Source organism: Oncorhynchus gorbuscha, linkage group LG21 (assembly GCF_021184085.1).
Source record: "Oncorhynchus gorbuscha isolate QuinsamMale2020 ecotype Even-year linkage group LG21, OgorEven_v1.0, whole genome shotgun sequence".
Lineage (NCBI taxonomy): Eukaryota > Metazoa > Chordata > Actinopteri > Salmoniformes > Salmonidae > Oncorhynchus > Oncorhynchus gorbuscha.
In genome coordinates, this window is record NC_060193.1 from 843627 (window position 1) to 860358 (window position 16732).

The 16732-nt window shown below is 40.3% G+C and overlaps 3 non-coding genes across 3 annotated transcripts; all 3 read left to right on the plus strand.

Annotated features, from left to right (window-relative positions):
- The first annotated feature begins 2365 nt into the window (after positions 1–2365).
- On the plus strand, positions 2366–2437 carry trnae-uuc. The gene has a single exon. It is a non-coding gene; the product is annotated as a tRNA-Glu (tRNA).
- Positions 2438–6328: 3891 nt separating this feature from the next.
- trnae-uuc lies at positions 6329–6400 on the plus strand. Its single transcript has one exon. It is a non-coding gene; the product is annotated as a tRNA-Glu (tRNA).
- A 5312-nt stretch (positions 6401–11712) lies between these two features.
- trnae-uuc lies at positions 11713–11784 on the plus strand. Its single transcript has one exon. It is a non-coding gene; the product is annotated as a tRNA-Glu (tRNA).
- Positions 11785–16732: the final 4948 nt, after the last annotated feature.

Genomic DNA, 16732 nt, shown 5'->3' on the forward strand with positions numbered 1-16732 from the left:
GTTGTTGACAGACGCTATGACTGTGTACACTGGTCTAGCTGTAACCTGACTTTACCTTCGACGTGGGGCCAGTGGCGCAATGGATAATGTGTCTGACTATGGATCAGTAGATTCTAGGTTCGACTCCTGGCTGGCTCAATATTTTATTTAATTGACTGAAATCAAGCTGGGAATGATACTGTATACCTTTCAGTGCTTCAAATTGTTTTCACTTCAAACACATTTTAGATGGATTTCATCTGGACATTCCCCAACATCTCTGAGAAAAAAGATGATGCTTTTAAATCCAACAGGCATAATATCAACATTTAAAGATTTGTCTGTGATGTGTATTTTAAGTATGTGTCTTCCCATATGGTCTAGCGGTTAGGATTCTTGGTTTTCACCCAGGTGGCCCGGGATCAACTCCCGGTATGGGAAAGAATATATTTTCGTTAGGTTACCCACTTGTGTAACAACAGATGCAGCAGTTTCTCACAACACAACAATATTCCCTCAGCAACAGGAAATGTGACTTGTTATGTAGATTCAAATTATACATGGCTTTTTAAACGTTGAATACACTTCATGGCTGCATTTCTTGCTCTGCAGTAAAATTCATGCAACAACAGGAGGATCAAATTAAGATATGCATCTGAAACAGAAAACCAAGGAACCTTGTTGTTGACAGACGCCATGACTGTGTACACTGGTCTAGCTGTGACCTGACTTCAGCTTAGACGTGGGGCCAGTGGCGCAAGGGTGCGTTCTGAGCCCTCTCCTGTACTCCCTGTTCACCCACGACTGCGTGGCCACGCACGCCTCCAACTCAATCATCAAGTTTGCGGACGACACAACAGTGGTAGGCTTGATTACCAACAACGACGAGACGGCCTACAGGGAGGAGGTGAGGGCCCTTGGAGTGTGGTGTCAGGAAAATAACCTCACACTCAACGTCAACAAAACTAAGGAGATGATTGTGGACTTCAGGAAACAGCAGAGGGAACACCCCCCTATCCACATCGATGGAACAGTAGTGGAGAGGGTAGCTAGTTTTAAGTTCCTCGGCATACACATCACAGACAAACTGAATTGGTCCACTCACACTGACAGCGTCGTGAAGAAGGCGCAGCAGCGCCTATTCAACCTCAGGAGGCTGAAGAAATTTGGCTTGTCACCAAAAGCACTCACAAACTTCTACAGATGCACAATCGAGAGCATCCTGGCGGGCTGTATCACCGCCTGGTACGGCAACTGCTCCGCCCTCAACCGTAAGGCTCTCCAGAGGGTAGTGAGGACTGCACAACGCATCACCGGGGGCAAACTACCTGCCCTCCAGGACACCTACACCACCCGTTGTTACAGGAAGGCCATAAAGATCATCAAGGACATCAACCACCCGAACCACTGCCTGTTCACCCCGCTATCATCCAGAAGGCGAGGTCAGTACAGGTGCATCAAAGCTGGGACCGAGAGACTGAAAACAGCTTCTATCTCAAGGCCATCAGACTGTTAAACAGCCACCACTAACATTGAGTGGCTGCTGCCAACACACTGTCATTGACACTGACCCAACTCCAGCCATTTTAATAATGGGAATTGATGGGAAATTATGTAAATATATCACTAGCCACTTTAAACAATGCTACCTTATATAATGTTACTTACCCTACATTATTCATCTCATATGCATATGTATATACTGTACTCTACAACATCGACTGCATCCTTATGTAACACATGTATCACTAGCCACTTTAACTATGCCACTTTGTTTACTTTGTCTACACACTCATCTCATATGTATATACTGTACTCGATACCATCTACTGTATGCTGCTCTGTACCATCACTCATTCATATATCCTTATGTACATGTTCCTTATCCCCTTACACTGTGTATAAGACAGTAGTTTTGGAATTGTTAGTTAGATTACTTGTTGGTTATCACTGCATTGTCGGAACTAGAAGCACAAGCATTTCGCTACACTCGCATTAACATCTGCTAACCATGTGTATGTGACAAAATGCACCAATTTGTAAGTCGCTCTGGATAAGAGCGTCTGCTAAATGACCTAAATGTAAATGTAAATACAATTTGATTTGATTTGATTTGATTTGATAACGTGTCTGACTACGGATCAAAAGATTCTAGGTTCGACTCCTGGCTGGCTCAATACTTTATTTAATTGACTGAAATCAAGCTCGGAATGATACTGTATATCTTTCAGTGCTTCTGGCTGTTCTCACTTTAAACACATTTTAGATGGATTTCATCTGGACATTCCCCAACATCTCTGAGAAAAAAGATGTAGTTTTTGAATCCAACAGGCATAATGTCAACATTTAAAGATTTGTCTGTGATGTGTATTTTAAGTATGTGTCTTCCCATATGGTCTAGCGGTTAGGATTCCTGGTTTTCACCCAGGTGGCCCGGGTTCAACTCCCGGTATGGGAAAGAATAACTCATCGTTAGGTACGCACTTGTGTAACAACAGATTCAGCAGTTTCACAAAACATTATTCCCTCAGCAACAGCAAATGTGACATGTCATGTAGATTCAAATTATACAAGTTTTTTAAAACGATGAATACACTTCATGGCTGTATTTCTTGCTCTGCAGTAAAATTCATGCAACAACAGGAGGATCAAATTAAGATATGCATCTGAAACAGAAAACCAAGGAACCTTGTTGTTGACAGACGCCATGACTGTGTACACTGGTCTAGCTGTGACCTGACTTCAGCTTAGACGTGGTGCCAGTGGCGCAATGGATAACGTGTCTGACTACGGATCAGAAGATTCTAGGTTCGACTCCTGGCTGGCTCAATACTTTATTTAATTGACTGAAATCAAGCTGGGAATGATACTGTATACCTTTCAGTGCTTCTGGCTGTTCTCACATTAAACACATTTTAGACGGATTTCATCTGGACATTCCCCAACATCTCTGAGAAAAAAAGATGTAGCTTTTAAATCCAACAGGCATGATGTCAACATTTAAAGATTTGTCTGTGATGTGTATTTTAAGTATGTGTCTTCCCATATGGTCTAGCGGTTAGGATTCCTGGTTTTCACCCAGGTGGCCTGGGTTCAACTCCCGGTATGGGAAAGAATAACTTGTCATTAGGTACGCACTTGTGTAACAACAGATGCAGTACTTTCACACAACACAACAATATTCACACAGCAACATGAAATGTGACATGTCATGTAGATTTGAATTATACAAGGCTTTTTAAACGTTAAATACACTTCATGGTTGCATTTCTTGCTCTGCAGTAAAATTCATGCAACAACAGGAGGATCAAATTAAGATATGCATCTGAAACAGAAAACCAAATCCTGCGTTTGTTGATTGCATATTTTTTCCTACTTGGCTATGCTAATTAGCTATGTCTGCGGTGGTGGTTTGACATAAATATGTGCTATGTTTTCGCCGTAAAACATTTTAGAAATCTGACTTGCTGGCTAGATAAACAACTTGTTTATCTTTCATTTGAGCTATTTTACTTGTTAATGTGTGGAGGTTAAATATTTTTAGGAATATTTTGGCGCATTGTGCGTTATGGTAATGAGCTTGAGCTGTAGTCACGCTACCCGCACAGGAATATAACCCCCTAACTTAATTACGACTCCCATCTCAATACATTATTATTCCACCCGATCATTTTGGGCGGAATATGATTCAAAATTGTATTGAAATATGAGCGAAATTTTTTCGCCGTTTTTTTTAATGACTTCTTTTATCAATTCTATCTAGAACACCTAATATCTGTTCAGTTATATCTTTTGCAAACACTGGCGACCGTATTTTTCAGGCAAAACATGCAAATAGGTCAATTACGATCTAAAATCAATTTTAGTTAAACGGGAACCGAACCGTGGATTACCGTTGGTGAGACGGCTGCGCTCACCACTCCCCTACCATCGCAATGGAATTTGACTGAGACTCTCCGCAAATATACCCATTTTCACAGTTAATTGTATTTGTTACTCCGACATCTAGACAACAGAAATTAGCCCAAATTTAAACGCCCAACTTTTTCTCTCAGTTTAGGATTCTCATTAATCTCGCTCCCTTGTTGACAGACGCTATGACTGTGTACATTTGTCTAGCTGTGACCTGACTTCAGCTTAGACGTGGTGCCAGTGAGGGTAGGCAACAACATCTCCTCCCCGCTGATCCTCAACACGGGGGCCCCACAAGGGTGCGTTCTGAGCCCTCTCCTGTACTCCCTGTTCACCCACGACTGCGTGGCCACGCACGCCTCCAACTCAATCATCAAGTTTGCGGACGACACAACAGTGGTAGGCTTGATTACCAACAACGACGAGACGGCCTACAGGGAGGAGGTGAGGGCCCTCGGAGTGTGGTGTCAGGAAAATAACCTCACACTCAACGTCAACAAAACTAAGGAGATGATTGTGGACTTCAGGAAACAGCAGAGGGAACACCCCCCTATCCACATCGATGGAACAGTAGTGGAGAGGGTAGCTAGTTTTAAGTTCCTCGGCATACACATCACAGACAAACTGAATTGGTCCACTCACACTGACAGCGTCGTGAAGAAGGCGCAGCAGCGCCTATTCAACCTCAGGAGGCTGAAGAAATTCGGCTTGTCACCAAAAGCACTCACAAACTTCTACAGATGCACAATCGAGAGCATCCTGGCGGGCTGTATCACCGCCTGGTACGGCAACTGCTCCGCCCTCAACCGTAAGGCTCTCCAGAGGGTAGTGAGGACTGCACAACGCATCACCGGGGGCAAACTACCTGCCCTCCAGGACACCTACACCACCCGTTGTTACAGGAAGGCCATAAAGATCATCAAGGACATCAACCACCCGAACCACTGCCTGTTCACCCCGCTATCATCCAGAAGGCGAGGTCAGTACAGGTGCATCAAAGCTGGGACCGAGAGACTGAAAAACAGCTTCTATCTCAAGGCCATCAGACTGTTAAACAGCCACCACTAACATTGAGTGGCTGCTGCCAACACACTGTCATTGACACTGACCCAACTCCAGCCATTTTAATAATGGGAATTGATGGGAAATTATGTAAATATATCACTAGCCACTTTAAACAATGCTACCTTATATAATGTTACTTACCCTACATTATTCATCTCATATGCATATGTATATACTGTACTCTACATCATCGACTGCATCCTTATGTAACACATGTATCACTAGCCACTTTAACTATGCCACTTTGTTTACTTTGTCTACACACTCATCTCATATGTATATACTGTACTCGATACCATCTACTGTATGCTGCTCTGTACCATCACTCATTCATATATCCTTATGTACATGTTCCTTATCCCCTTACACTGTGTATAAGACAGTAGTTTTGGAATTGTTAGTTAGATTACTTGTTGGTTATCACTGCATTGTCGGAACTAGAAGCACAAGCATTTCGCTACACTCGCATTAACATCTGCTAACCATGTGTATGTGACAAATAAAATTTGATTTGATTTGATTTGAATGGATAACGTGTCTGACTACGGATCAGAAGATTCTAGGTTCGACTCCTGGCTGGCTCAATACTTTGTTTAATTGACTGAAATCAAGCAGGGAATGATACTGTATTAAAAAAAGATGTAGCTTGTAAATCCAACAGGCATAATGTCAACATTTAAAGATTTGTCTGTGATGTGTATTTTAAGTATGTGTCTTCCCATATGGTCTAGCGGTTAGGATCCCTGGTTTTCACCCAGGTGGCCCGGGTTCAACTCCCGGTATGGGAAAGAATAACTTGTCATTAGGTATGCACTTGTGTAACAACAGATGCAGTACTTTCACACAACACAACAATATTCACTCAGCAACATGAAATGTGACATGTCATGTAGATTTGAATTATACAATTATTTTTAAACGTTGAATACACTTCATGGCTGCATTTCTTGCTCTGCAGTAAAATTCATGCAACAACAGGAGGATCAAATTAACATATGCATCTGAAACAGAAAACCAAGGAACCTTTTTGTTGACAAACGCTATGACTGTGTACACTGGTCTAGCTGTGACCTGACTTCATTTTAGACGTGGGGACAGTTGCACAATGGATAACGTGTCTGACTACAGATCAGAAGATTCTAGGTTCGACTCCTGGCTTGCTCAATATTTTGTTTAATTGACTGAAATCAAGCTGTGAATGATACTGTATTTTCAGTGCTTCTGGCTGTTCTCACTTCAAACACATTTTACACGGATTTCATCTGGACATTCCCCAACATCTCTGAGAAAAAAAGATGTAGCTTTTAAATCCAACAGGCATGATGTCAACATTTAAAGATTTGTCTGTGATGTGTATTTTAAGTATGTGTCTTCCCATATGGTCTAGCGGTTAGGATTCCTGGTTTTCACCCAGGTGGCCCGGGTTCAACTCCCGGTATGGGAAAGAATAACTTGTCATTAGGTACGCACTTGTGTAACAACAGATGCAGTACTTTCACACAACACAACAATATTCACTCAGCAACAGGAAATGTGACATGTTATGTAAATTCATATTATATAACGTTTTTTAAACGTTGAATACACTTCATGGCCGCATTTCTTGCTCTGCAGTAAAATTCATGCAACAACAGGAGGATCAAATTAACATATGCATCTGAAACAGAAAACCAAGGAACCTTGTTCTTGAGAAACGCTATGACTGTGTACACTGGTCTAGCTGTGACCTGACTGCAGCTTAGACGTGGTGCCACTGGCGCAATGGATAACGTGTCTGATTACGGATCAGAATATTCTAGGTTCGACTCCTGGCTGTCTCAATACTTTGTTTAATTGACTGAAATCAAGCAGGGAATGATACTGTATTAAAAAAAAAGATGTAGCTTTTAAATCAAACAGGCATAATGTCAACATTTAAAGATTTGTCTGTGATGTGTATTTTAAGTATGTTTCTTCCCATATGGTCTAGCGGTTAGGATTCCTGGTTTTCACCCAGGTAGACTGGGTTCAACTCCTGGTATGGGAAACAATATATTTTCGTTAGGTACCCACTTGTGTAACAACAGATGCAGCAGTTTCACACAACACAACAATATTCCCTCAGCAACAAGAAATGTGACATGTTATGTATATTCAAATTATACAAAGCTTTTTAAACGTTGAATAAACTTCATGGCTGCATTTCTTGCTCTGCAGTAAAATTCATGCAACAACAGGAGGATCAAATTAAGATATGCATCTGAAACAGAAAACCAAGGAACCTTGTTATTGACAGACGCTACACTGGTCTAGCTGTGACCTGACTTCAGCTTAAATGTTTGGCCAGTGGCGCAATGGATAAAGTGTCTGACTATGGATAAGAAGATTCTAGGTTCAACTCCTGGTTGGCTCAATACTTTATTGAATTGACCAAAATCAATTTATTGAATTGACCGAAATCATCTGGACATTCCCCAACATCTCTGAGAAAAAAAGATGTCGCTTTTCAATCCAACAGGCATAATGTCAACATTTAAAGATTTGTCTGTGATGTGTATTTTTCAGTATGTGTCTTCCCATATGGTCTAGCGGTTAGGATTCCTGGTTTTCGCCCAGGTGGCCCGTGTTCAACTCCCGGTATGGGAAAGAATAACTTGTCATTAGGTATGCACTTGTGTAACAACAGATGCAGTACTCTCTAACAACACAACAATATTCCCACAGCAACAGGAAAAGTGAGTTGTTATGTAGATTCAAATTATACAAAGCTTTTTAAACGTTGAATACACTTCATGGCTGCATTTATTTCTCTGCAGTAAAATTCATGCAACAACAGGAGGATCAAATTAAGATATGCATCTGAAACAGAAAACCAAGGAACCTTGTTGTTGACAGACGCTATGACTGTGTACACTGGTCTAGCTGTGACCTGACTTAAGCTTAGACATGGGGCCAGTGGCGCAATGGATAACGTGTCTGACTACGGATCAGAAGATTCTAGGTTCGACTCCTGGCTGGCTCATTACTTTATTTAATTGACTGAAATCAAGCTGGGAATGATACTGTAAACCTTTCAGTGCTTCTGGCTGTTCTCACTTCAAACACATTTTAGACGGATTTCATCTGGACATTCCCCGACATCTCTGAGAAAAAAAGATTTAGCTTTTAAATCCAACAGGCATGATGTCAACATTTAAAGATTTGTCTGTGATGTGTGTATTAACTATGTGTCTTCCCATATGGTCTAGCGGTTAGGATTCCTGGTTTTCACCCAGGTGGCCCGGGTTCAACCCCCGGTATGGGAAAGAATATATTTTCGTTAGGTACCCACTTGTGTATCAACAGATGCAGCAGTTTCTCACAACACAACAATATTCCCTCAGCAACAGGAAATGTGACTTGTTATGTAGATTCAAATTATATAAGGCTTTTTAAACGTTGAATACACTTCATGGCTGCATTTCTTGCTCTGCAGTAAAATTCATGCAACAACAGGAGGATCAAATTAAGATATGCATCTGAAACAGAAAACCAAGGAACCTTATTGTTGCCTACAGAGGGTAGTGAGGACTGCACAACGCATCACCGGGGGCAAACTACCTGCCCTCCAGGACACCTACACCACCCGTTGTTACAGGAAGGCCATAAAGATCATCAAGGACATCAACCACCCGAACCACTGCCTGTTCACCCCGCTATCATCCAGAAGGCGAGGTCAGTACAGGTGCATCAAAGCTGGGACCGAGAGACTGAAAAACAGCTTCTATCTCAAGGCCATCAGACTGTTAAACAGCCACCACTAACATTGAGTGGCTGCTGCCAACACACTGTCATTGACACTGACCCAACTCCAGCCATTTTAATAATGGGAATTGATGGGAAATGATGTAAATATATCACTAGCCACTTTAAACAATGCTACCTTATATAATGTTACTTACCCTACATTATTCATCTCATATGCATATGTATATACTGTACTCTACATCATCGACTGCATCCTTATGTAACACATGTATCACTAGCCACTTTAACTATGCCACTTTGTTTACTTTGTCTACACACTCATCTCATATGTATATACTGTACTCGATACCATCTACTGTATGCTGCTCTGTACCATCACTCATTCATATATCCTTATGTACATGTTCCTTATCCCCTTACACTGTGTATAAGACAGTAGTTTTTGAATTGTTAGTTAGATTACTTGTTGGTTATCACTGCATTGTCGGAACTAGAAGCACAAGTATTTCGCTACACTCGCATTAACATCTGCTAACCATGTGTATGTGACAAATAAAATTTGATTTGATTTGATTTGAATGGATAACGTGTCTGACTACGGATCAGAAGATTCTAGGTTCGACTCCTGGCTGGCTCAATACTTTGTTTAATTGACTGAAATCAAGCAGGGAATGATACTGTATTAAAAAAAGATGTAGCTTTTAAATCAAACAGGCATAATGTCAACATTTAAAGATTTGTCTGTGATGTGTATTTTAAGTATGTGTCTTCCCATATGGTCTAGCAGTTAGGATTCCTGGTTTTCACCCAGGTTGCCTGGGTTCAACTCCCGGTATGGAAAAGAATATCTTGTCGTTAGGTACTCACTTGTGTAACAAAAGATGCAGCAGTTTCTCAGAACACAACAGTATTCCCTCAGGAAATGTTAAATTTTATGTAGATTCAAATTATACAAGGGTTTTTAAACGTTGAATAGGATTCCTGGTTTTCACCCAGGTGGTATGGGAATGAATATCTTTTCGTAAGGTACCCACTTGTGTAACAACAGATGCAACAGTTTCTCACAACACAACAATATTCCCTCAGCAACAGGAAATGTGACAAGTTATGTAGATTCAAATTATACAAGGCTTTTTAAACGTTGAATAGGATTCCTGGTTTTCACCCAGGTGGCCTAGGTTCAACTCCCGGTATCAGAAAGAATAACTTGTCGTTAGGTACGCACTTGTGTAACAACAGATGCAGCAGTTTCACAAAACAATATTCCCTCAGCAACAGGAAATGTGACATGTTATGTATATTCAAATTATACAAAGCTTTTTAAACGTTGAATAAACTTCATGGCTGCATTTCTTGCTCTGCAGTAAAATTCATGCAACAACAGGAGGATCAAATTAAGATATGCATCTGAAACAGAAAACCAAGGAACCTTTTTGTTGACAGACGCTACACTGGTCTAGCTGTGACCTGACTTCAGCTTAAATGTGTGGCCAGTGGCGCAATGGATAAAGTGTCTGCCTACGGATAAGAAGATTCTAGGTTCAACTCCTGGCTGGCTCAATACTTTATTGAATTGACCAAAATCAATTTATTGAATTGACCGAAATCATCTGGACATTCCCCAACATCTCTGAGAAAAAAAGATGTCGCTTTTCAATCCAACAGGCATAATGTCAACATTTAAAGATTTGTCTGTGATGTGTATTTTTCAGTATGTGTCTTCCCATATGGTCTAGCGGTTAGGATTCCTGGTTTTCGCCCGGGTTCAACTCCCGTTATGGGAAATAATATATTTTCGTAGGGTATCCACTTGTGTAACAACAGATGCAGCAGTTTCTCACAACACAACAATATTCCCTCAGCAACAGGAAATGTGACATGTTATGTAGATTCAAATTATACAAGGGTTTTTAAACGTTGAATACACTTCATGGCTGCATTTCTTGCTCTGCAGTAAAATTCATGCAACAACAGGAGGATCAAATTAAGATATGCATCTGAAACAGAAAACCAAGGAACCTTGTTTTTGACAGACGCTATGACTGTGTAAACTGGTCTAGCTATGACCTGACTTCTAACTTAGACGTGGTGCCAGTGGCACAATGGATAATGTGTCTAATAACAGAGCAGAACATTCAAGGTTTGACTCCTGGCTGCCTCAATAGTTTATTTAATTGACTGAAATCAAGCTGGGAATGATACTGTATAGCTTTCAGTGCTTTTGGCTGTTCTCACTTCAAACTCATTTTAGACGGATTTCATCTGGACATTCCCCATCACCTCTGGGAAAAAAAATGTAGCTTTTGAATCCAACAGGCATGATGTCAACATTTAAAGATTTGTCTGTGATGTGTATTTTAAGTATGTGTCTTTGCATATGGTCTAGCGGTTATGATTCCTGGTTTTCACCCAGGTGGCAAGGGTTCAACTCCCGGTATGGGAAATAATATATTTTGGTGTGGTACGCACTTGTGTAACAACAGATGCAGCAGTTTCACACAACACAACAATATTCCCTCAGCAACAAGAAATGTGACATGTTATGTAGATTCAAATTATATAAGGTTTTTTAAACGTTGAATACACTTCATGGCTGCATTTCTTGCTCTGCAGTAAAATTCATGCAACAACAGGAGGATCAAATTAAGATATGCATCTGAAACAGAAAACCAAGGAACCTTTTTGTTGACAGATGCTATGACTGTGTACACTGGTCTAGCTGTGACCTGACTACAGTTTAGATGTGGGGCCAGTGGTGCAATGGATAACGTGTCTGACTACGGATAAGAAGATTCTAGGTTTGACTCCTGGCTGGCTCAGTACTTTATTTAATTGACTGAAATCAAGCTGGGAATGATACTGTATACTTTTCAGTGCTTCTGGCTGTTGTCACTTCAAACACATTTTAGACGGATTTCATCTGGACATTCCCCAACATCTCTGAGAAAAAAAGATGTTGCTTTTAAATCCAACAGGCATAATGCAAACATTTAAAGATTTGTCTGTGATGTGTATTTTAAGTATGTGTCTTCCCATATGGTCTAGCGGTTAGGATTCCTGGTTTTCACCCAGGTGGCCCGGGTTCAACTCCCGGTATGGGAAAGAATAACTTGTCATTAGGTACTCACTTGTGTAACAACAGATGCAGTACTTTCACACAACACAACAATATTCACTCAGCAACAGGAAATGTGACATGTTATGTAGATTCATATTATATAACGTTTTTTAAACGTTGAATACACTTCATGGCTGCATTTCTTGCTCTGCAGTAAAATTCAAGTACAACAGGAGGATCAAATTAACATATGCATCTGAAACAGAAAACCAAGGAACCTTGTTGTTGAGAAACGCTATGACTGTGTACACTGGTCTAGCTGTGACCTGACTTCAGCTTAGACGTGGTGCCACTGGCGCAATGGATAATGTGTCTGACTACGGATCACAAGATTCTAGGTTTGACTCCTGGCTGTCTCAATACTTTGTTTAATTGACTGAAATCAAGCAGGGAATGATACTGTATTAAAAAAAGATGTAGCTTTTAAATCAAACAGGCATAATGTCAACATTTAAAGATTTAATAATAAAATAATAATATATGCCATTTAGCAGACGCTTTTATTTGACTGTGATGTGTATTTTAAGTATGTTTCTTCCCATATGGTCTAGCGGTAAGGATTCCTGGTTTTCACCCAGGTGGCCAGGTTTCAATTCCCGGTATGAGAAAGAATACACTGGTCTAGCTGTGACCTGACTTCAGCTTAGACGTGGGGCCAGTGGCGCAATGCATAATGTGTCTGACTACGGATCAGAAGATTCTATGTCCGACTCCTGGCTGGGTCAATACTTTATTTAATTGACTGAAATCAAGCTGGGAATGATACTGTATAACTTTCAGTGCTTCTGGCTGTTCTCACTTCAAACACATTTTAGACGGATTTCATCTGGACATTCCCCAACATCTCTGAGAAAAAAAGATGTAGCTTTTAAATCCAACAGGCATAATGTCAACATTTAAAGATTTGTCTGTGATGTGTATTTTAAGTATGTGTCTTCCCATATGGTCTAGCGGTTAGGATTCCTGATTTTCACTCTGGTGGCCCGGGTTCGACTCCCGGTATGGGAAAGAATATCTTGTCGTTAGGTAAGCACTTGTGTAACAAAATATGCAGTGGTTTCACACAACACAACAGTTTTCCCTCAGCAACAGGAAATGTTAAACTTCATGTATATTCATATTATACAAGAGTTTTTAAACGTTGAATACACTTCATGGCTGCATTTCTTGCTCTGCAGTAAAATTCATGCAACAACAGGAGGATCAAATGAAGATATGCATCTGAAACAGAAAACCAAGGAACCTTGTTTTTGACAGACGCTATGACTGTGTAAACTGGTCTAGCTGTGACCTGACTTCAACTTAGACGTGGTGCTAGTGGCGCAATGGATAATGTGTCTAATTACAGAGAAGAACATTCAAGGTTTGACTCCTGGCTGCCTCAATAGTTTATTTAATTGACTGAAATCAAGCTGGGAATGATACTGTAAAACTTTCAGTGCTTCTGGCTGTTCTCACTTCAAACACATTTTAGACGGATTTCATCTGGACATTCCCCGACATCTCTGAGAACAAAATATTTAGCTTTTAAATCCAACAGGCATGATGTCAACATTTAAAGATTTGTCTGTGATGTGTGTATTAACTATGTGTCTTCCCATATGGTCTAGCGTTTAGGATTCCTGGTTTTCACCCAGGTGGCCCGGGTTCAACTCCCGTTATGGGAAAGAATATATTTTCGTTAGGTACCCACTTGTGTATCAACAGATGCAGCAGTTTCTCACAACACAACAATATTCCCTCAGCAACAGGAAATGTGACTTGTTATCTAGATTCATATTATATAACGTTTTTTAAACGTTGAATACACTTCATGGCTGCATTTCTTGCTCTGCAGTAAAATTCAAGTACAACAGGAGGATCAAATGATACTGTATACCTTTCTGTGCTTCTGGCTGTTCTCACTTCAAACACATTATAGATGGATTTCATCTGGACATTCCCCAACATCTCTGAGAAAAAAATATGTAGTTTTTGAATCCAACAGGCATAATGTCAACATTTAAAGATTTGTCTGTGATGTGTATTTTAAGTATGTGTCTTCCCATATGGTCTAGCGGTTAGGATTCCTGGATTTCACCCATGTGGCCCGGGTTCAACTCCCGGTATTGGAAAGAATATCTTTTCGTTAGGTACCCACTTGTGTAACAACAGATGCAGCAGTTTCACACAACACAACAATATTCCCTCAGCAACAGGAAATGTGACATGTTATGTAGATTCAAATTATACAAAGCTTTTTAAACGTTGAATAAACTTCATGGCTGGATTTCTTGTTCTGCAGTAAAATTCATGCAACACCAGGAGGATCAAATTAAGATATGCATCTGAAACAGAAAAAAAATAACCTTGTTGAGAGACGCTATGACTGTGTACACTTGTCTAGCTGTGACCTGACTTCAGCTTTGACGTGGGGCCAGTGGCGCAATGGATAACGTTTCTGACTATGGATCAGAAGATTCTAGTTTCGACTCCTGGCTGGCTCAATACTTTGTTTAATAGACTGAAATCAAGCTGGGAATGATACTGTATACCTTTCAGTGCTTCTGGCTGTTCTCACTTCAAACACATTTTAGACGGATTTCATGTGGACATTCCCCAACATCTCTGAAAAAAAAAGATGTAGCTTTTAAATCCAATAGGCAGGATGTCAACATTTAAAGATTTGTCTGGGATGTGTATTTTAAGTATGTGTCTTCCCATATGGTCTAGCGGTTAGGATTCCTGGTTTTCACCCAGGTGGCCGGTTTCAACTCCCGGTATGTGAAAGAATATATTTTCTTTAGGTACCCACTTGTGTAACAACAGATGCAGCAGTTTCTCACAACACAACAATATTCACTCAGCAACAGGAAATGTGACATGATATGTAGATTCAAATTATATAAGGTTTTTTAAACGTTGAATACACTTAATGGCTGAATTTCTTAAAGATTTAATGATTTGTCTGTGATGTGTATTTTAAGTATGTGACTTCCCATATGGTCTAGCAGTTAGGATTCCTGGTTTTCACCCAGGTGTCCTGCGTTCAACTCCCGGTATGGGAAAGAATATCTTGTCGTTAGGTACGCACTTGTATAACAACAGATGCAGCAGTTTCTCACAACTGTAAAAATATTCCCTCAGCAACAGGAAATGAGACATGTTATGTAGATTCAAATTATACAATTATTTTTAAACGTTGAATACACTTCATGGCTGCATTTCTTGCTCTGCAGTAAAATGCATGCAACAACAGGAGGATCAAATTAAGATATGCATCTGAAACAGAAAACCAAGGAACCTTGTTGTTGACAGACGCCATGACTGTGTACACTGGTCTAGCTGTGACCTGACTACTGCTTAGACCTGAGGCCAGTGACGCAATGGATAACGTGTCTGACTACGGATCAGAAGATTCTAGGTTCGACTCCTGGCTGGCTCAATACTTTATTTAATTGACTGAAATCAAGCTGGGAATGATACTGTATTAAAAAAATATGTAGCTTTTAAATCAAACAGGCATAATGTCAACATTAAAAGATTTGACTGTGATGTGTATTTTAAGTATGTTTCTTCCCATATGGTCTAGCGGTAAGGATTCCTGGTTTTCACCCAGGTGGCCAGGTTTCAATTCCCGGTATGAGAAAGAATACACTGGTCTAGCTGTGACCTGACTTCAGCTTAGACGTGGGGCCAGTTGTGCAATGCATAATGTGTCTGACTACGGATCAGAAGATTCTAGGTTCGACTCCTGGCTGTGTGAATACTTTATTTAATTGACTGAAATCAAGCTGGGAATGATACTGTATAACTTTCAGTGCTTCTGGCTGTTCTCACTTCAAACACATTTTAGACGGATTTCATCTGGACATTCCCCAACATCTCTGAGAAAAAAAGATGTAGCTTTTTAATCGAACAGGCATAATGTCAACATTTAAAGATTTGTCTGTGATGTGTATTTTAAGTATATGTCTTCCCATTTGGTCTAGCTGTTAGGATTCCTGGTTTTCAAGCAGGTGGCCCTGGTTCAACTCCCGTTATGGGAAAGACTATCTTGTCGTTAGGTACTCACTTGTGTAACAACAGATGCAGCAGTTTCTCACAACACAACAATATTCCCACAGGAAATGTGACATGTTATGTAGATTCAAATTATACAAAGCTTTTTAAACGTTGAATAGGATTCCTGGTTTTCACCCAGGTGGCCTAGGATCAACTCCGGTATAAGAAAGAATAACTTGTCGTTAGGTACGCACTTGTGTAACAACAGATGCAGCAGTTTCAACCACCTGAACCACTGCCTGTTCACCCCGCTATCATCCAGAAGGCGAGGTCAGTACAGGTGCATCAAAGCTGGGACCGAGAGACTGAAAAACAGCTTCTATCTCAAGGCCATCAGACTGTTAAACAGCCACCACTAACATTGAGTGGCTGCTGCCAACACACTGTAATTGACACTGACCCAACTCCAGCCATTTTAATAATGGGAATTGATGGGAAATGATGTAAATATATCACTAGCTACTTTAAACAATGCTACCTTATATAATGTTACTTACCCTACATTATTCATCTCATATGCATATGTATATACTGTACTCTACATCATCGACTGCATCCTTATGTAACACATGTATCACTAGCCACTTTAACTATGCCACTTTGTTTACTTTGTCTACACACTCATCTCATATGTATATACTGTACTCGATACCATCTACTGTATGCTGCTCTGTACCATCACTCATTCATATATCCTTATGTACATGTTCCTTATCCCCTTACACTGTGTATAAGACAGTAGTTTTGGAATTGTTAGTTAGATTACTTGTTGGTTATCACTGCATTGTCGGAACTAGAAGCACAAGCATTTCGCTACACTCACATTAACATCTGCTAACCATGTGTATGTGACAAATAAAATTTGATTTGATTTGATTTGAATGGATA